This window comes from Triticum aestivum, chromosome 3B, assembly GCF_018294505.1.
Source record: "Triticum aestivum cultivar Chinese Spring chromosome 3B, IWGSC CS RefSeq v2.1, whole genome shotgun sequence".
Taxonomy (NCBI): domain Eukaryota; kingdom Viridiplantae; phylum Streptophyta; class Magnoliopsida; order Poales; family Poaceae; genus Triticum; species Triticum aestivum.
The window spans coordinates 626,771,701-626,793,315 of record NC_057801.1 but is presented as its reverse complement, the minus strand read 5'-3'; positions in this window follow the sequence as shown (position 1 = coordinate 626,793,315).

Below are 21,615 nucleotides of genomic sequence, written 5' to 3'. Positions count from 1 at the left end.
ATACGGTAGGAGCCTCTCCTACTTTCTTCCCATAAACAAAGTACCGAACGTACGACACCTCCGAGTCCTGCACATGTTCAGCTCGATGACGTCCCTCGAACTCTTGATCCAGCAAAGTGTCAAGGAAGTAGATGAGTTCTGTCAGCACGACGGCATGGTGACGGTGATGGTGAAGTGATCCGCACAGGGCTTCGCCTAAGCACTATGGGAATATGGTCGGAGGCGTAAACTGTGGAGGGGGGCGCCGCACACGACTAACAACCGTTGGTGTTGTTGTTGTGTTGTAGGCACCTCCGCTCCTCATATATATAGGTGGGAGGGAGAGGGAGCAGACCTAGGGGCGCCCCAAGTAGGAGGGATCCTAGTTGGGCTCCTGCCCTAGGCCGGCGCCCCCCTTTTCCTTCTTTTGGCGATGAGGGGAAGGAAGGAGGAGGTGCCCCCCTTCCTTTCTCCCACCAAGGGGGAAAGGTGGGAAGAGGTGGTGCCCCGTCCTTTCCTTCCTATAGGGCCTGCGGCCAGGGAAACGGGTGCACCGGACCCTTGTGGGCTGGTCTGTCCCTCCCTCGGCCCATTAAGCCCATATCTTTGCCGGGGTTGCCCGAAACTCCTTTCCAGTGACCCGATATGTACCCGGTACCCTCCGAAACACTTTCGATGTCCGAATATCATCGTCCTATATATTAATATTTACCTCTCGACCATTTCGAGACTCCTCGTCATGTCTGTGATCTCATCTGGGACTCCGAACAACATTCAGTCACCAAATCACATAACTCATATAATACAATATCGTCATAGAACGTTAAGCGTGCGGACCCTACAAGTTTGAGAACTATGTACACATGACCGAGACACCTCTCTGGTCAATAACAAATAGCGGAGCCTAGATGCTCATATTGGCTCCCACATATTCTAGGAAGTTCTTTATCGGTCGAACCATTATGACAACATATGTTATTCCCTTTGTCATCGGTATGTTACTTGCCCGATATTCGATTGTCGGTATCTTCATACCTAGTTCAATCTCATTACCGGCAAGTCTCTTTACTCCTTCCACAACCAACTAATTAGTCACTTTGCTTGCAAGGCTTCTTATGATGTGTATTACCAAGAGGACCCAAAGATACCTCTCTGATACTCGGAGTGACAAATCCTAATCTTGATCTATGCCAACCCAACAAACACCTTCGGAGATACCTGTAGAGCATCTTTATAATCACTCAGTTATGTTGTGATGTTTGATAGCACACAAGGTATTCCTCCGGTATCCGGGAGTTGCATAATCTCATAGTCAAAGGAATATGTATATGGCATGAAGAAAGCAATAGCAATAAAACTGAACGATCATAATGCTAAGCTAACGAATGGGTCTTGTCCATCACATCATTCTCCTAATGATGTGATCCCATTTATCAAATGGCAACACATGTCTATGGTTAGGAAACTTAACCATCTTTGATCAATGATCTAGTCTAGTAGAGGCTTACTAGGGACATGGTATTTTGTCTATGTATCCACACATGTATCAAGTTTCTGATTAATACAATTCAAGCAAGAATAATAGAAATTTATCATAAAATAAGGAAATATAAAATAACAACTTTATTATTGCCACTAGGGCATATTTCCTTCATTCTCCCACTTGCACTAGAGTCAATAATCTAGTTCACATCGCCATGTGATTTACCACCAATAGTCCACATCTTTATGTGATTAATACCCAAAGGGTTTACTAGAGTCAAGAATCTAGTTCGCATTGCTATCTGATTAATACCCAAAGAGTACTAAGGTGTGATCATGTTTTGCTTGTGAGACAAGTTTAGTCAACGTGTCTGCCACATTCAAATCCGTATGTATTTTGCAAATTTATATGTCTACAATACCCTGCATGGAGCTACTCTAGCTAATTGCTCCCACTTTCAATATGTATCCAGATTGAGACTCAGAGTCATCTGGATAGGTGAAAAAGCTTGCATTGACGTAACTCTTAACGACGAACCCTTTTATCACCTCCATAACCGAGAAACATTTCCTTAGTCCTCTAGGATAATTTTGACTGATGTCTAGTGATCTACTCCTGGATCACTATTGTACCTCCTCGCCAAACTCATGGCAAGGTACACAACAGGTTTTTAGTACACATCATGGCATACTTTATAGAACCTATGGTTGAGGCATAGGGAATGGCTTTCATTCTCTTTCTATCTTATGTTGTGGTCGAGCTTTGAGTCTTACTCAACTTCATACCTTACAACTCAGGCAAGAACTCCTTCTTTGACTGATCCATTTTGAAGTCCTTTCAAAATCTTATCACGGTATGTACTAATTGAAAGTCTTATCAAAAGTCTTGATCTATTTTTATAGATCTTGATGCCCAATATGTAAGCAGCTTCACCGAGGACTTTTCTTTTGAAGAAATTCTTATTCAAATATCCTTTTATGCTATTCACAAATTCTACATCATTTCCAATCAATAATATGTCATCCACATGTAATATTAGAAATGCTACAGAGCACCCACTCACTTTCTTGTAAATACAGCTTCTCCGAAAGTCTATATAAAACCATATGCTTTGATCACCCCATCAAAGCGTATATTCCAACTCTGAGATGCTTGCACCAGTCAATAGATGGATCGCTGGAGACTGCACACTTTGTTAGCACCTTTAGGATCGACAAAACCTTCTGGTTGCATCATATACAACTCTTCTTAGAGATATCCATTTAAGGAATGCAGTTTTGACATCCATTTGCTAGATTTCATAAAATGTGGCAATTGCTAACATGATTTGAACGGGCTTTAAGCATCGCTATGGGTGAGAAAGTCTCATCGTAGTCAACTCCTTGAACTTGTCTAAAACATTTTGCCACAAGTCGAGCTTTATAGACACTAACATTACCATCAACATGAGTCTTCTTATTGAAGATCCATTTATTCTCTATGGGTTGCCGGTCATCGGGCAGATCCACCAAAGTCCACACTTTGTTCTCATACATGGATCCTATCTCAGATTTCATGGCCTCAAGCAATTTATCAGAATTTGGTCTCATCATAGCTTCTTCATAGTTTGTAGGTTCATCATGGTCTAGTAACATGACTTCCAGAATACGATTACCGTACCACTCTGGTGTCGATCGTGTTATGGTTGACCTATGAGGTTTCATGATCGTGTTATGGTCCAGTAACTTGATCTGAAGTTTCATGATCATCATCATTAGCTTCCTCTCTAGTTGGTGTAGGCATCATGGGAAAAAATTTCTCTGATGAGCTACTTTCCATATTGAGAGAAGGTACAATTACCTCATCAAGTTCTACTTTCCTTCCACTCACTTCTTTCAAGAGAAACTCCTTCTCTAGGAAGGTTTCATTTTTGGCAACAAAGGTCTTGCCTTCGGATCTGTGGTAGAAGGTGTACCCTCTTGTTTCCTTATGGTATATTATGAAGACGCACTTCTCTGATTTGGGTTTGAGCTTATCGGGTTGAAGCCTTTTGATATAAGTGTCGCAATGCCAAACTTTAAGAAACGATAGCTTATGTTTCTTGCCAAACCATAGTTCATACGGTGTCGTCTCAACGGATTTAGACGGTGCCCTATTTAACGTGAATACGGCTGTCTCTAGTGCATAACCCCAAAATCATAGTGGTAACCGTAAGAGACATCATATATCGTGCCATATCTAAGAAAGTACAATTACGACGTTCGGACACAGCATTACGCTGTGGTGTTCCAGGTGGCGTGAGTTGTGAAAACTATTCCACATTGTTTTAAATGAAGGCCAAACTCGTAACTCAAATATTCGCCTCCATGATCAGATCATAGAAACTTTATTTTCTTGTTACGATAATTCTCCACTTCACTCTGAAATTCTTTGAACTTTTCAAATGTTTCAGACTTGTGTTTCATTAAGTAGATATACCCATATCTGCTCAAATCATCTGTGAAGGTCAAAAAATAATGATACCCACCGCGAGCCTCAACACTCATCGGACCGCATACATCAGTATGTATTATTTCCAGTAAGTCATTGGCTCGCTCCATTGTTCCATAGAACGGAGTTTTAGTCATCTTGCCCATGAAGCATGGTTAGCAAGTATCAAATGATTCATAATCAAGTGATTCCAAAAGTCCATCTACATGGAGTTTCTTCATGCGCTTTACACCAATGTGACCTAAATGGCAGTGCCACAAATATGTTGCACTATCATTATCGACTTTGCATATTTTGGCCTCAATATTATGAATATGTGTATCACTACGATCGAGACTCAATAAACCATTTACATTGGGTGTATGACCATAGAAGGTTTTATTCATGTAAATAGAACAACAATTATTCTTTGACTTAAATGAATAACTATATCACAATAAATATGGTCCAATCATATTTATGCACAATGCAAACACCAAATAACATTTATTTAAGGTTCAACTACAATCTCGAAGATAGAGTGAGTGTGCGATGGTGATTGTATCAACCTTGGAATCAATTCCAACACACATAGTCACCTCGCCCTTAACTAGTCTTTGTTTATTCTGTAACTCCTGTTTTGAGTTACTAATCTTAGCAACTGAGCCGGTATCAAATACCCAGGGGTGACTATGAACACTAGTAAGGTACACATCAATAACATGTATATCAAATATACCTTTGTTCACTTTGCCATCCTTCTTATCCGCCAAATGTTTGGGGTAGTTCCACTTCTAGTGACCATTTCATTTGCAGTAGAAGCACTCAGTTTCAGGCTTAGGTCCAGCTTTGGGTTTCTTCATGGGAGTGACAAATTGCTTGCCATTCTTCTTGAAGTTCTCTTTCTTTCCCTTGCCCTTTTTCTTAAAACTAGTGGTCTTGTTAACCATCAACACTTGTGCTCTTTCTTGATTTCTACCTTCGCCGATTTCAGCATCGTGAAGAGCTCGGAATCTTTTCGTTATCCCTTGCACATTATAGTTCATCACGAAGTTCTAGTAGCTTGGTGATAGTGACTAGAGTACTCTGTCAATCACTATCTTATCTGGAAGATTAACTCCCACTTGATTCAAGTGATTGTAGTGCCCAGACATTCTAAGCACATGCTCACTAGCTAAGCTATTCCCCTCCATCTTGTAGGCAAAGTATTTGTCAGAAGTCTCATACCTCTCGACATGGGCATGAGTCTGAAATGTCAATTTAAGCTCTTGGAACATCTCGCTCCATGGCATTCAAAACGTCTTTGAAGCCCCGATTTTAAGATGTAAAGCATGGCGCACTAAACTATCAAGTAGTCATCATATCGAGCTTGCCAAGCGTTCATAACGTCTGCATCTGCTCCTGCAATAGGTCTGTCACCTAGCAGTGCATCAAGCACATAATTCTTCTATGCAGCAATGAGGATAATCCTCAGATCACGGATGAGGGAGTCCTGGATTCGAGGGTCCTCAGGTGTCCGGCCTAGGAGTATGGGCCGAGTTAGATGGGCCGTACAAGATCAAGCTGAAGATTATCCTCCGTGTACGGATAGGACTTCTGTAGGACCTTGAATTAAGTCTAGAGGGGGTGTGATTAGACTACTTGACCAATTAAAAACTTAACCTTTTCCCAATTTTAGAGTTTGGCAGATTTTAGCTATCTTAGGACAAGTCAAGCAATCATCACACAATTCAAGCAAGCATGCAAAGAGTATATAGGCAGCGGAAATTAAAGCATGCAACTTGCAAGAAAGTAAAGGGAAGGGATTGGGGGATTCAAACGCAATTGGATACACGAATGTTTTTGGCGTGGTTCCGATAGGTGGTGCTATCGTACATCCACGTTGATGGAGACTTCAACCCACGAAGGGTAACGGCTGCGCGAGTCCACGGAGGGCTCCACCCACGAAGGGTCCACGAAGTAGCAACCTTGTCTATCCCACCATGGCCATCGCCCACGAAGGACTTACCTCACTAGCGGTAGATCTTCACAAAGTAGGTGATCTCCTTGCCCTTACAAACTCCTTGGTTCAACTCCACAATCTTGTCGGAGGCTCCCAAGTGACACCTAGCCAATCTAGGAGACACCACTCTCCAAGAAGTAACAAATGGTGCGTTGATGATGAACTCCTTGCTCTTGTGCTTCAAATGATAGTCTCCCCAACACTCAACTCTCTCTCATAGGATTTGGATCTGGTGGAAAGAGGGTTTGAGTGGAAAGCAACTTGGGGAAGGCTAGAGATCAAGATTCATATGGTAGGAATGGAATATCTTGGCCTCAACACATGAGTAGGTGGTTCTCTCTCAGAAATGGTAAGTTGGAAGTGTAGGTTTAGTCTGATGGCTCTCTCCACGAATGAAGAGGAGGTGGAGGGGTATATATAGCCTCCACACAAAATCTAACCGTTACACACAATTTACCAAACTCGGTGGGACCGAATAGTTGAACTCGGTCGGACCGATTTAGTAAACCTAGTGACCGTTAGTGATTTTCGGTGGGACTGACATGCATCTCGGGGAGACCGATTCGGTTAGGGTTAGGGCATAACATAATCTTGGTAAGACCGATTACACAAACTCGGTGAGACCGATTTGGTAATAAGTTTTCCACATAGTTGGTCAGGTAAACTTGGTGGGACCGATTTGCTCTTTTCGGTGAGACCAAAATGTTACAAAAAGGAAACAGAGAGTTTACATTGCAATCTCGGTGGGACCGATCGCTCACTTCGGTTAGACCGAAACGTTACGAAGGGAAACAGAGAGATTGCAACCCCATCTCGGTGAGACCGAGATCCCTATCGGTAAGACCGATTTGCTTAGGATTTGTGGCAGTGGCTATGACTTTGGAATCGGTGGCGCCGGAAAGAAAGAATCGGTGTGACCGATTTTGGCTTTAGGTTTAGGTCATTTGTGGATGTGGGAAAGTAGTTGAGGGTTTTTGGAGCATATCACTAAGCACATGAAGCAAGAGGCTCATTAAGCAACACCTCATCCCTCCTTGATAGTATTGGCTTTTCCTATAGACTCAATGTGATCTTGGATCACTAAAATGTAAAATGAAGAGTCTTGAGCTTTTGAGCTTGAGCCAATCCTTTGTCCTTAGTATTTTGAGGGATCCACTTTCATCATCCATGCCATGCCATTCATTGAGCTTTCCTGAAATAATAGTCTTGGAATAGCATTAGCTCAATGAGCTATATGTTGTTATGAATTACCAAAACCACCTAGGGATAGTTGCACTTTCAATCTCCCCCTTTTTGGTAATTGATGACAACATATAGATCAAAGCTTCGACAAATGATAATAAAATTTAAATGACATTGCCGCTTTGAGAAGTATGTGATAAGAAAGAGCTTGCCCTAAATTTGTGCATAGTTTTAGATTTGCTTTGGACTGCAAATGCACAATGAATTAGGCTCATGGATTACTCTTCCATGTCACATACATCTTGGTGGAGCGCTGAAAATAATAAATAATGAATACATGCACTCATCACCAAGCATGGTGACTGATCACATAAGATAGATAGAATAATATCAAGCATGCATAAGTGTAGCTTATGACCAAACACATGATCATCAATGTCTCACAAGCATAGTATCTCAAGCAAAAGCAAACAAGGATTGACAAACCACCAAATAAAGCAAGAGAGAACAAAAACAACACTCTCTCTCTCTCGAAGCCTATGATCTATACATTTTTCTCCCCCTTTGGCAACAAGTTACCAAAAAGTTCATAGAAAATGCATAGTGCTAGATCGACTCTCAGGATTGATCTTCTGGTGGTGGTGTCCTGATAACTCCTTGGACGAAGGCTTCAGTTGATGTAGAGGGTGCTGGAGTTGATGCTGAAGCTGGTTGCACTGGAGCTGAAGGGGCAGTAGCTGGTGCTGAAGATGTTGCTCTAGTGTCTGGCACTGGCACAGCAGCTGCCCTCTGGGCTCTGGGCACTCTGGCAAACACATTGGTGGTAGTCTTGCCCTTCCTCTCCTGCATGTCATCCTGCAGCTGCTCCACAACTGACTGAATCTCAGTTACCTTGACATCTAAATCATAGAATTTTTGTTCCATGATTCTTTCCAGGCTCTCCTGGTTTTGAGTTAGGGTGGCCAACCCCTTCTCAATCCTCGGAGATGATGCTATCAAGTAACCAAGATGCTCCTATTTGGTTTTCAAGAAATATTCAGATGCCTCCTCTTGAGTTGGCATCTTGGCAGCCTTCTCCCTCTCTGCCTTCTCCTTCTTCTCCTGAGCTTGAACTGATGATGGATCATCTTCATTCATGACAACCTCATTGTCCTCAAAGTCTAGATAAAGTGGAAAGTGTTCCTTATCCAACTGATATTTTCCTGTGCCCATCTTTGAGTTTATCAATTCTTGAATCTGAGGTGCATATCCACAGCTCCTCTTCTGATCTGCTGCAGTCCTCTTGATTGTTTCAACTATAAGGCTCATGACTTTGAATTTTTGTGGCACATCAAATAAATGCAACATATTGATGGCATGCCCTTTGATCATGTTATGGTCACCAGACTTGGGCAACAAAGTGTGCCTCAGAATCCAATTTATAGTAGGCAGCCCTGACAACAGAGAGTGGACTGATCCAAAAGTGAAAGTCTCTAGGGCTTTGTCTGGTATCTCCTTGTACATGTGAGACATGGTATTGTGTCCCATTTTCTTCTTGGCATATACATCCAGATCATCATCATTTTCCTTTGGGGCATTTATCAGTTTTGCCCATTCTTCTACAGTGGATTGGTACCTTGTACCTTCAGACATCCAAACAATTCTTCCATCTGGGTAAAAATGTGATGTAGAGTAGAATTGCATGATAAGTTCATCATTCCAATTTGTGAGCTTTTGCCCAACAAAATCTGCAACTCCACAAGCAACAAAGTTGTCTTGCACTCCAGGATAGTGCTGTTCATTCTCCTTGATGAATTTCCAGTCAACCCACCTCATATCACAAACTATGGGCTTCTTGTCCAATAAGATTGTATCATAGAAGTCCTGCTGTTCCTTTGTATGGAACCTGTAGTCAACAGCAGTTCTTCTCCTTGTGGCATATGGATCTGCCATCCTCCACAGTCTCAGCCCTGAATCCTTCCTGATTCTCATGTCCTCAGCCACAGGATGGGCATCATCGTGATCTGGTATCTTTGGCTTGAGCTTCCTTAGAACCTGTCCTTCTTCATCTTCCTCCTCATCAACCTCAGGCATTGGGGCCTTGTTCTTCTCAGCAGCTGGAATACTCTTGGTATTCCTCTTTGGTGCAGACTTGGCCTTGGGGGCAGCTTTGGGTGCTTCCTTGGGCTTAGATGTTGCAGCCCCAGATTTGATAGCATCACCCATAAGCTTAGGTGCCTTTGGTGCTGGTGCAGCAGGCTCTTCCTCTTCCATCATGCAAGGTTGCCCAACAACTCTGGCCATGGTCTTCTTGACCCTTTCCTTCCTCTTCTTGCTTTCATCAGCTGGCTCTTTGGGATCAGGATTCACAGGCAGTTGAGTTGATGCTCTGGCCTTGGGCATAGGTTGCCTTCTTGCAGGCCTTTTAATCTTCATGCCTGGCTTTATATCCTTAGTTGAGCCATATTCCTTCTTTAGCACCACTTTCTTGGAAGTAGCCTCATCTTCCTCAGCTTTGTAGTCCTCATCCTCTGAATCTGAAGTTCTTTTCCTCCTTTGCCTAGTTGCAGCCTTAGGCAAATTGCTAGGAGTACTTCTGCTCCCTTCATCTGAAGTTGAGGCACTAGTGCCCTCACTCAAGTCCATCTGCTCTTCTGACCTGTTCTGGCTGTCACTTTGTTCAGACATACTGCAAAAGCTGACTGCTGACCCTGTGAAGAGTTATAGATGAGATATAAAAGATGAGCATCACAAAATGCAGAGGTTTTTGCAAAAGAATGACTCAAAAGTTCAGTCTTAGTTTTCCACAGAAAGCATTTCGGGTCCATCGATTTTCAAACTCGGTGATACCGAAGCAGTTTTGGAACCTAAACTGATGATCTCGGTTGGACCGAGTTTCAGTTCGGTGGTACCGAGACTGCTAGGGTTTCACTGAATCCTCAAATCGGTTGCACCGATTAGTAATTCTCAGTCAGACCGAGAGTTACTAGTGCAATGGCATAAGCCAGATCGGTGGGACCGAGTTTTTCAACTCGGTGGGTCCGAGATGGTTTCGGCGGAAACCTAACCCTAAAAATTTGAATCACATCTAATCTATGAACTACTTTGGCTGGATAGAAGAGTTTCAATCGTGGCAAGAATCAATATGAAGACAATGTGCTAGGAATCAGACGTGGATAGCACAAAGATTAAGTCCATACCCTAACTTGGCGGTGGACTTGCTACGGCGGCAACGGCGGGGACGAAATCCATTGACGGTGGCGGAGACCAGCGACAGGAGGCTGCTGGCGACGAGGAGACGATCCGGAGACCACGATGGCAAAGCGAGCTGTTGCGCGGGCGAAGAGTTTCGGAGAAATTTCCAAAATTTTGCCCGTGTCTATTTATAGCCCGACCCTGTCGGTGTGACCGAGTGTAACAACTCGGCGGCACCGAGATGCATAACTGTGTTCAGTTACAGCAACTCGGTGTGACCGAAAAGTTCAAATCGGTTGCACCGAGATGGAAAACTCAGATCAACTTAATGATCTCGGTAGGACCGAAATGGAGGAATCGGTCGGACCGAGATTCACAAAGACGTTTTGGAAGTTTAAGTCTATGACGAATCGGGGACTCCGGGTGCTCCTCACATAGAGTGGTTCAAATCTGACTTGATCAAATTTTGTGATGTAGCATGAATGGAGTTTGAGACGAGAAAAGCATAGATAGCTAGAGAGGGTTATTAGGCATTCTTGTCCATCCACTTGGCCAAAAGAAGAAAGAACCAAACAATCAAAACAACAAGTGGAAGTCCTTGAATGAGTAAAATATGCACCAACATCCTCACACAATAAAATGGCAAATGAAATATGTGGCAAAGCATGCACAACCAATTCTAGCATCTATCAAACAATTGGCGATGACTAGGTCATCTATATATGAGTGTATTGACTTAGGAGTCAAATGAGAACATTTGATCATAGGTCATACTCATCGTTTAAGCTCAAGTGGGGTTACCACTTTTACATAATGCATTAATGTGTTCACACCATTAGAGTTGCTTTGACTCAATTCTTTGAGTTAAGCTCCCCCTAGATGTGAGATCCCCCCTTAGAGGGATGAACTAACCTTGGGTTTTGTCAATGATGACTTCATGTAGGTGTTGAAGATGTAGATGCTCAATGTTGATGTAGATCATTTGGAGCAGTCCTTTGGAGTGAGTTGCACTTTCAACTTGCCTACATGGGTTAGTCCCACAAGGAACAAACAAGAATATCCATAGACATAGAGTGATGCACACACAAGATGATGTCCATGAAAACATTAGGTTACCTTGTCCCTTGCCTTACCAACATGAGGGTTTGTGACTCCTTGAACTAGTGCAAGATGTGAAAGTTGATTGCACTTGTTCTTGCCAAAATGATATGAGTGAAGAATGTTGGCGGAGTCACCCTCAAGAACTCTCTAGTTCTTCTTCTTCGGGATCCACATCATCTTGATGGGAATCCTTGGAGTTGTAGTTATACTTGATGAAGTAGAACTTAACGTAGTCTTGGGAATCCACTTGACCGAGACTTTAGGTGCTTCTTCAAATGCATCAATCTCTTCTTGAAGCTTGTCCTTGCCTTTGTTCTTGTGGTCTTGTGGTGGAAGATCATCTTGAGCTTGTGTCCCCTTGAAGGAAGTAGGATCATACTTCTCTTGTTGAGGAACAAACTTTGTCTTGGGGTATTGATCTTCTTCCCACTCAACTCCATTGGCGTTGAACTTTCGTTCAAAACCAACACCTTGATTCTTCCAGTGCCTTCCTTGCTTGCGTACAATTTCCTCGAATTTCTTACTCCTGGCAAGGCTCTTGTAAACACCTTTCTCTATAATTCCCTTCAATAAACTATTTTCTTGCTCAAGTGTAACTTGGCTAAGAGAATCATTAGTGGAATCAAGAGAGCTACTAGAAGCAACAACATTGGATTTAACATTATTATTGTTACTACTAGAGGAAGTATCTTTCTTGTACTTGTTACTAGACTTGACTTGAGGCATGTAAGTAGATAAGAGTAAACGCTTGGCAATGTAAGAAGAACTTTTCTTGCGGAGATCATCATTGATTGCCTTTAAGAACTCATGCTCTTGCTCAAGATTGAGCTTTTCAAAGGGTAACTTCTCATGAGCCCTTAAAAGTTCTCGATGATCTTCAAAGATAGTTTCATGAGCCAACTTAAGAGTGTTTAGTTCTTTAGTTAGAAGCTCAATTTTCTCCTTATCATTGTCATTCGTCTAATTAGCATGATTAATTGATGTTTCATCATAGTATTCATCACTAGAGTTGTCAACAAGTAAATCATCATCCACAAGCAAGTCATCTTCATCACTATTGAAATCGACATACTCAGGATGTGTTACCTTTGGACCTTTGGCCATGAAGCATCTTCCAACACCTTCATTTGGTGAGTTGAATGTGTCGTAGGAGTTGGTTGACACAAGTGCTAGACCGGCAACACCTTCATCTTGAGTATGTTCGGAGTCGGAGTGATAGCTTCTCTCGGAGTGGTTGTCGGAGTCGGAGCCGGAAACCCATTCACCAACATGAGCTTGATTTCTTCGTTTTGTGTAGCTCCTTGATGACTTGTCCTTCCTTTCCGAATCCTTGCTTCTCCGTGAGGGTCTTCGTTCATAACGATCATCTCTACTCCTCCTCTCTCTTGGTGGTGATTCTTCTCTTTTGCTTCTTCTTTTTGGAGAATCTTCTCTTCTTTTGTAGGGTGCCGTACACTCATTGGAGTAGTGTCCGGGCTTCCCACAATTGTAGCAATTGCGCTCTCGACTAGAAGATCTCTTGTCATGATAAGACCTTGACTTGGAGCTTCTTTCTTTGCCTCTACTCTTGTAGAATTTGTTGAAGTTCTTCACCATTAAGCTCAATTCTTCATTGAAGGTTTGTTTCTCACTTGATGATGTGGGGGCTTCACTTGAGGCTTTGTAAGCACCACTTGACTTGTTGTGAAGTTCCTCCTTATCCTTGAGTGACATCTCATGAGCAACAATCCTTCCAATGACTTCCGTTGGCTTGAGATTTTTGTAGTTTGGCATCATTTGGATCAATGTGCACACGGTATCATACTTTCGATCCAATGCTCTTAGGATCTTCTTGATGATGAATCTGTCGGTCATCTCTTCACTCACTAAGCCGGCAATCTCATTTGTGATAAGTGCAAGCCTAGAGTACATTTCAGCGACACCTTCACCATCCTTCATTTTGAACTTGTCAAGCTGACTTTGGAGCACATCCAACTTGGATTCCTTGACGGATTCGGTACCTTTGTGCATATCAATCAAAGTATCCCAAATTTCCTTTGCATTCTCAAGACGGCTGATTTTATTGAATTCTTCGGGGCACAACCCGTTGAAGATGATATCACAAGCTTGAGCGTTGTATTGCAGCATCTTCAATTCTTCCGCATTCGCTTCACGGTTTGGTTCTCTCCCATCAAAGAATTCACCTTGCAAGCCAATACAAATAATTTCCCAAACGGCGGGGTTATGTCCGAGAATATGCATTTTCATCTTATGCTTCCAACTAGAAAAATTAGTACCATCAAAGTAAGGACCTCTACGGTGATAATTTCCCTTGCTAGACGCCATACTCTCCTAGGTTGTAAAACCAAGGCTATGACCACCAAAAGGTATGGAAATCAAAGCAAATGGAGACCATGGCTCTGATACCACTTGTAGGACCTTGAAGTAAGTCTAGAGGGGGGTGATTAGACTACTTGACCAATTAAAAACTTAACCTTTTCCCAATTTTAGAGTTTGGCAGATTTTAGCTATCTTAGGACAAGTCAAGCAATCATCACACAATTCAAGCAAGCATGCAAAGAGTATATAGACAGCGGAAATTAAAGCATGTAACTTGCAAGAAAGTAAAGGGAAGGGATTGGAGGATTCAAACGCAATTGGAGACACAGATGTTTTTGGCGTGGTTCCGATAGGTGGTGCTATCGTACATCCACGTTGATGGAGACTTCAACCCACGAAGGGTAACGGCTGCGCGAGTCCACGGAGGGCTCCACCCACGAAGGGTCCATGAAGTAGCAACCTTGTCTATCCCACTATGGCCGTCGCCCACGAAGGACTTGCCTCACTAGCGGTAGATCTTCACGAAGTAGGCGATCTCCTTGCCCTTACAAACTCCTTGGTTCAACTCCACAATCTTGTCGGAGGCTCCCAAGTGACACCTAGCCAATCTAGGAGACACCACTCTCCAAGAAGTAACAAATGGTGCGTTGATGATGAACTCCTTGCTCTTGTGCTTCAAATGATAGTCTCCCCAACACTCAACTCTCTCTCATAGGATTTGGATCTGGTGGAAAGAGGGTTTGAGTGGAAAGCAACTTGGGGAAGGCTAGAGATCAAGATTCATATGGTAGGAATGGAATATCTTGGCCTCAACACATGAGTAGGTGGTTCTCTCTCAGAAATGGTAAGTTGGAAGTGTAGGTTTAGTCTGATGGCTCTCTCTACGAATGAAGAGGAGGTGGAGGGGTATATATAGCCTCCACACAAAATCTAACCGTTACACACAATTTTCCAAACTCGGTGGGACCGAATAGTTGAACTCGGTCGGACCGATTTAGTAAACCTAGTGACCGTTAGTGATTTTCGGTGGGACTGACATGCATCTCGGTGAGACCGATTCGGTTAGGTTTAGGGCATAATGTAATCTCGGTAAGACCGATTACACAAACTCGGTGAGACCGATTTGGTAATAAGCTTTCCAGAGAGTTGGTCAGGTAAACTCGGTGGGACCGATTTGCTCTTTTCGGTGAGACCGAAATGTTACAAAAAGGAAACCGAGAGTTTACATTGCAATCTCGGTGGGACCGATCGCTCACTTCGGTTAGACCAAAACGTTACGAAGGGAAACAGAGAGATTGCAACCCCATCTCGGTGAGACCGAGATCCCTATCGGTAAGACCGATTTGCTTAGGGTTTGTGGCAGTGGCTATGACTTTGGAATTGGTGGCGCCGGATAGAAGGAATTGGTGTGACCGATTTTGGCTTTAGGTTTAGGTCATTTGTGGATGTGGGAAAGTAGTTGAGGGTTTTTGGAGCATATCACTAAGCACATGAAGCAAGAGGCTCATTAAGAAACACCTCATCCCTCCTTGATAGTATTGGCTTTTCCTATAGACTCAATGTGATCTTGGATCACTAAAATGTAAAATGAAGAGTCTTGAGCTTTTGAGCTTGAGCCAATCCTTTGTCCTTAGTATTTTGAGGGATCCACTTTCATTATCCATGCCATGCCATTCATTGAGCTTTCCTGAAATAATAGTCTTGGAATAGCATTAGCTCAATGAGCTATATGTTGTTATGAATTGCCAAAACCACCTAGGGATAGTTGCACTTTCAACTTCTCAATACGTAGACGGCAAGATTAGAGTCCGAAACTTTCCTTCCCTGATGAACCGACCTTGTACAAACCCTAGGCCCCTCCGGTGTGTATATAAACCGGAGGGGTTAGTCCGTAGAGGCTATCTTTTTACCGTTAATGGAATACTCATAGGCTAGATATCTAGGGTTTAGCCATTACGATCTCGAGGTAGATTAACTCTTGTAATCTTCATACTCGTCGAATATAATCAAGCAGGAGTAGGGTTTTACCTCCCTCAAGAGGGCTCGAACCTGGATAAACACCGTGTCCCCTGGTCTCATGTTACCATTGATCCTTAGATGCACAGCTTGGGCTCCCCTACTTGAGATCTGCCAGTTTTGATACCGACATTGGTGCTTTCATTGAGAGTTGTGTCGTGCTGTCTACAAAAAGCGATCTATGGCTCGCCTAGTCATCAACAATAATATCACTTCTGGAGGGTGCCCAGCTTCTGGGCAGACCATCCATTTTGGCAGTTTCACCATAAGGGCTTGCGCGTCCATCGAGCCCGCAACTCCCCCTTTGGTCGCTGGACACCATCTTCACATCGGCCCTAAGTACTCCGAAAAGTTGGATCCGCGGATGTTTTGTCATTAAATGAACTTCTGGACCGCATCGCCGCTGGGGGTCTCAACGGACTATGATTCGATCAGGCTCCAGCCCGACCATAGGGAAATTAATCACCCGCTGATCACCCACCTCGTAGCGGTCGTTGAGGAATCGGACAAAGACACTTCCCTCCCTATATTGAAAACCAAGTATGTTCGGGTCTCCAAATCCCCTGAGCCGGATACTCCCCCTTCGGATGGGACCTCACGCCCTCTGGACTCTGGCTCAAGCGCAGGATTGCAGGAGCCCTTGTGCCTCCCCAAACCCGAACCGGTCGCCTCAGAGACCGTTCAAGCTCCGAACACAGATGTGGGATAGGATCTAAAATTTAAGCCACCCACCCACCACAATCTATATTCTCCAAGCAACTCAGGTCCTCCAGATATATACGACCTGATGTATGTTCGGCAGCAGCCTTAGGAAACGGTCCACCACTTTTGGGCCAGATTCCTGCTTGTTAAAAAAAGGATCGGAGACTGCTCGGACGACGACATAGTTTCGGTTTTAGATCGTAACTGCATCGACGAGGGAATATTGAATGCCCTCGACCATCGGCACATACAAAGCTTCACAAAGTTATCACAATTAGTGCAAAAGTATTGCACGATGGAAAGCACATGGAGGGCCCAAAAAACTCAATTGGAGCCTGCTGCCTTGAAGCAGAGTGCGGCCCGGGCTAAACGGATACATCCTGGCGGGACACCCGACCACCAATGTATGGGCAGGAAAAATAAACCCTTCAACTGTGTCCATTCTTGACGAACTACTGGACAAGCCATTCCCGATTCACACCACTCCGCGCATAGTACCAACCCATAGCCTCTGATCATGTTGGGTACTCCGACAAGTAGCAAAAAGTGGAGAGGCCATCCTCACCACAACTCCAAAGACATATTCTCCAGAGAGGAACAACTTTAATGTCCTCATGGTCTTCAAGACCTTCTCTTCGAACAATCGTCCAAACAAGCGCTCCGCGACCACGCCGAAGTCCACTAAGTTACGGCACTGAGCCCATGGAACGACAGGACAATAACCTTTACGGACGAAGACGAACCAAAGGATCGGTCAGTCCGAGCACCCGCCACCTTAGTACTAAACCCCATCGTTCACGGTTTTCGGCTTACTAAAGTACTCATGGACGGTGGCAGCGGGCTTAACCTCATCTATGAGGACACGCTCGATAAAATGCAGATGGACAGATCACGCATCGAGCAGAGCAATAGCACCTTTTGAGGTATTATCCCCAGTCGAGAAGCACTATGCTCAGGGAAAATTAAACTGGGTGTGGTATTCGGCACGACCAAAAATTACAGATCCAAAGAGTTGCTCTTTCATGTGGTCCTCTTCAATAGTGGGTATCATGCCATCCTCGGTCGGGACGCTTTCTCATCCTTTCAAGCTATACCCCATTACGGGTAAATGAAACTCAAAATGCCTAGACCTAATGGAATCATCACAATTTCAAGCGACCCGGACAAAGCCCTTCGTGCCAAAAACAAAATTGCGTCCTTGGCCCTTGAGGCACTATCCGAAACCCTAGCAGTGGAGGAATTAACCACCCTACGGTCCACGGTGGATAGGGACAATGTGATTCTTGATAAGAGATCCAAATCCACCTCTTTCAAGCCAGCCGGGGAAATAGTCAAATTCCAAGTGCACCCGACGGACCCTAACAAAACAACATCTATCGGAGCACAGCTGGATACGGCAGTGGACGCCGCCCTACACACATTCCTGCGAGAGAATTGGGATATCTTTTCCTGGCACACTTCAGACATGCCCGGCATCCCATGAAGACTGGTCGAACACAATCTCAATATAATCAAGGGATTCAAGCCCGTGAAGCAGACACTACGGCAATTCTCCGAACCCAAGCGTCAAGCCATGGGAGAAGAGCTAGCCAAGTTGTTAGAGGATGGGTTTATTAGGGAAATTAAACATTCGGATTGGTTAGCCAACTTGGCTATGGTACCAAAGAAGGACAAATCCTGGCGCTTGTGTGTCGATTTCAAGGACCTCAACAAGGCTTGCCCTAAAGACCCCTTCCCATTGCCTCGCATCGACCAAATTATTGATGCAACAGCAGGGCATGATTCTTTGTGTTTCCTTGACGCCTATTCTGGATACGATCAAATTAACATGAAGGAATTGGACCAGGCTGCAACCACGTTCATCACCCCTTATGGTCCTTTCCGCTTCAACACTATGCCCTTTGGACTCAAAAATGCTGGGGCTACCTACCAGCGCATGATTCAAACTTGCCTGGAAAAACAAATTGGTAAAACGGTCGAAGCATACGTGGACGACGTGGTCATCAAGACAAAACACGTTGAAACACTAGTGGACGATCTTCGCCTCACCTTCAATAACCTCTGAACATACGATATACGGCTTAATCCAAAAAAATGTGTCTTCGGAGTTCCGGCCAGAAAATTGCTCGGATTTATTGTTTCTCATAGAGGAATTGAAGCAAACCCAGCTAAGATCTGAGCATTGTCACAATTAGCCATACCAACATACCTAAAGCAAGTCTAGAAACTAGCTGGGTGCATTGCGGGCTTAAGCCGCTTCATCTCCAAATTGGGAGAAAAAGCGCTACCACTCTACAAGCTATTACGACGCACATACAACTTCAAATGGATGGACGCTGCCATAGCCGGACTGGAAGATATTAAAACCCTTCTTGCAAGCAACCCAATCCTAGCTGCACCAGGTGTTGGAGAGCCCATGTTATTATATATTTTAGCAACTAACCAAGTGGTTAGTGCTATGCTCATCGTCGAACGAGGGGAAGAGGGACATAAATTCCCCACCCAAAACCAGTTTATTATGTATTGGAGGTCCTTACACCTTGCAAACCCCGATACCCCCACTATCAGAAGATAGCCTACATAGTCTTCATGGCATCCGGTAAACTGCACACTACTTTCAAGAGTGTTCAATCACAGTGGCATATGAAGTAGCACTCAATTACATTATCAATAACAGGGACACCACTGGCCGCATAGCCAAATGGGCCATCAAGCTTTTACCGTTCGAAATCTTATACAAGCCACGTCGAGCAATTAAATCTTAGGTGTTGGCCAACTTTGTCGCTGAATGGACGCCAAACTCCCTAAAGAGTATAGCTCATACTCCAATTGGATTATGTACTTCGACGGCTCTAAAATGCTGGTCGGACTGGGGGTTGGCATCATCCTAACATCCCCTACTGGGGACATAGTCTGCTATGTACTACAAATTATGTATACAGACTCCAACAATGTAGCCAAATACGAGGCGCTGCTACATGATCCTTGCATGGTTGTCTCCATGGGTATACAACGCCTGGAGGTGCGCGGTGATTCCAACCTCACAATCTCCCAGGTCAATGGAGAGTTTGACGCAAAGGACCCAGAAATGGCAGCATATTGAAACGCCATATTAAAAATATCCGCTCGGTTCGAAGGACTGGAGTTTCATCACGTTGATCGAGAGAGTAATCAGGCAGCCGACATCCTCGCTCGTATGAGCGCTAGTGCGACCCTGTGCCACCTAACACCTTTGTGGAAAGGCTCTTTAAGCCATTCGTAGTGTGGAAGGGTGAGAGCGGAGAAGGCAATACGGACTTGATTACACCCCCAGTTGCGAACACAATGGAGAGATCGTCGTGGGTCCGGATATCGAGATAACACCCTCTGCTCATGAGATCATGGCGGTCATCGCTCCCTGGACCGAACCATTCCTGACCTACCTTAATAGGCAGGAGCTTCCCAATGACCAAAACGAGGCTCGGTGCATAGTTCGGCGCTCTAAAGCCTTTAAAGTGCATGAGGGTGAACTATACAAAAGAAGTACTACCAGAGTCCTTCAAAGGTGTATCTCCGAAGAGGAGGGAAGGCAACTCTTGGCAGAAATACATGTTGGTCTTGGCGGTCATCACGCCGCAGCTCGAGCCCTCATAAGCAAGGCGTTCCGGACAGGGTTTTTCTGGCCCACGGCTCAAGCATATGCTCAAGCCCTTGTCCAATGTTGCGTTGGCTGTCAGCTTTTCGCCAATCAAAGCCACATGCCTCCCACTGCATTAAGAACAATCCCCATTACTTGGCCCTTTGTGGTCTGGGGGCTTGATATGGTTGGACCCCTTAAAGGGGGAAGCCACAAAAATAAATACTTGCTGGTAATGGTAGATAAATTCACTAAATGGATAGAGGCCAAACCAATAAAAACAACTGAGGCCGGACCAGTGATTGACTTTATATCGGGCATAGTCCACCGTTATGGTGTCCCGCACAGTATCATCACTAATAATGGCTCCAACTTCACAGCTGAAGAGGTAAAAACTTGGTGTGCTAAGTTAGGCATTAAACTCGACTACACATCCATATACCACCCTTAAACAAATGGCCAAGTCGAAAGGGCTAATGATCTGATCATGAGTGGTACTAAGCCCAGACTGGTGCACTCTTTACGAGAATCAGACAAGCACTAGTTGAGGAACTCGATTCCGTACTTTGGGGACTCCGGACCACACCCAATCGAACGACCAGATACACACCCTTCTTTATGGTGTACGGCACAGAGGCCGTATTGCCCTGCAACATTATTCATGACTCACCTAGAGTGCGCATGTACAAAGAGAGAGAAGCCGAACTAGATCGACAGGATGACCTAGATGAACTTTAAGAGGAGCGCGATGTTGCTAAAGCCCGTTCCGCATTCTATCAACAACATGCCAGGCGTTACCAAAGCAGAGAAGTGCGGGCTAAGACATACAATGTCGGAGAACTTGTTTTACGCCTCCTGGAAAAGAAAAAGGACAAGCTCAAACCCAAATGGGAGGGGGCCTTCATCATAGACGAAGTCCTTACTGAAAGGAGCTTGTCGCCTTCACAATGCAGAGGATAATCGCCCTGAGCCAAACCCATGGAACGCTGCCCGGCTCCGAAGATTCTACGCATATTTCGGCCTCCTTAGGTTTCATTTTAACTAGGTTTTTTTCCTTTTTCTCTCTCTTTTTAATTTTTTCCTTTTCTTCTCAAATGTATGTTCGGATCAACCGCATTGTTCGGGGTACACATCTTTAAATGTATACACCCCCCAGCATACGTGGGGGCTTCTTTTAATGAAACATTTTATTGAAAAGCTTATAAGCTTCTTTCGTCCATAACGGTTGTTGCTTCTGCCATTTTATGCACCTCTATGACTTAAGTTTTTGCCAAGCTGGGTTGCCTTTCTCCTATGTTTATACCCTACGTTCCTGATTGTTCGGCTAGGGTGTAAAGGGAGTACCTTTGTGATTGCTACAACCGGGTTATCCGGACCTGTACCTCAGACGGGTCAAGCCGAAGGCTAGTGTTCTTAAGGTAATGATTGGTCGGCATGTATACAACAGACTGTTTTTGGAAAAACTATGGAATTGGCTGCCTGTACTTCGGATACGAGCCTAGGCATGCATCATTCGGCATGCTAGCCCAAGGAAAGGAACCCCTAATGGAACCATTTTTCTTGTAAGATGTTTCTTATGTTAAATAGTAATAT